Genomic DNA, 1,205 nt, shown 5'->3' with positions numbered 1-1,205 from the left:
AGCGTAAAAGAAGAAAAAATACCTTTAACTGGAATTTGTGTAACAGGGTGTCGGGCAATCTTGCATATTAGAGACAAGAATTTATACCTATCTAATGGGAGCAGCCCTACTTGACGCAGGTAAGTGTTTCAGCCCTACTATGTGAACCGCATGTTGGTTACGGGGACTGTCCCGTGGAGAGGGAGTATCAAAATCGAAGTAAATTGCATTTGGATACACGTACGTGTAGAGAATTACTCATGTAAATGAATATTACTGCCCGCGGTTTATTTTTTGTGCCATAACAAAGGCGGAAACCGCAACTGGTAAGTGCTTAACGGTTTTCATCTATCCTGTTAGAATATTGAACTATGATACTGCATATATAAATCAGCCAGAGATAGTCAAGATATATACAAATATATCCTCTAATTTGAGTATTTCATAATGAAAAACACAACCGAAAAGAAAATGTATTAATTATGATACTCTGAAAAAACTAGTAGGTAAAGTTTGATTACGATCTTTGTTTCATATGTATGTTTAAGATGTTATATTGTATTTGCTAATAAAAATTTTAAATAGCTCACTATGTGTATGTGTGTGAGGTACAGTTGTGCAAGCGAGCCGGTGAGGCAGGCGTGGTTAGAACCCCAAGGAGAGGCGTGCACAGCTGCTTCATCTGTCCTTTAGGGTATTTTGTTTGCCCTGTTCAAGATTTGAAACTAAAAGGTGTTTGTCTTGTTCAGCCTTCCTTCTTACAAACAGTCGGGGACTTATATAAAAAAAAAAACACTATTACAAAATTATTTATTTATTCTATAAAAAGATAAAACAGAAACAGAAGTAGTTCATCGTCGCGGTAAGAGACGAGAGCACACCAGCAGACAGCCAAATGGTAACCAGTGATACGCAGGAAGGCCAACCGGTTTTGCGCAAGACAGCATTACGATGCCGGCAATATGTCGCGTGGCGCCGAGGAATTTCCCCAAATGTAAAATGTTTTATGCTGGCGAATACACTAAGCAACCAAAGAGCGGCAGTGAGGAATTATACACTGGAATCCCCCAGTACTTAAAGGATTCACGGGACCCGAGGGATGTTGACCAAGAGAACTTACTGACGACTATGTCAAGATCAAGTCATCTGTTTGACTTAAACAGAGGACCAAAGAGGGTCTATTCGTGTGAGGAAAATGTAATACGACATGATGAAGGTCACGGCTG

Source organism: Penaeus vannamei, chromosome 1 (assembly GCF_042767895.1).
Source record: "Penaeus vannamei isolate JL-2024 chromosome 1, ASM4276789v1, whole genome shotgun sequence".
Taxonomy (NCBI): Eukaryota; Metazoa; Arthropoda; class Malacostraca; order Decapoda; family Penaeidae; genus Penaeus; species Penaeus vannamei.
Note: the sequence above shows the minus strand (reverse complement) of the source record.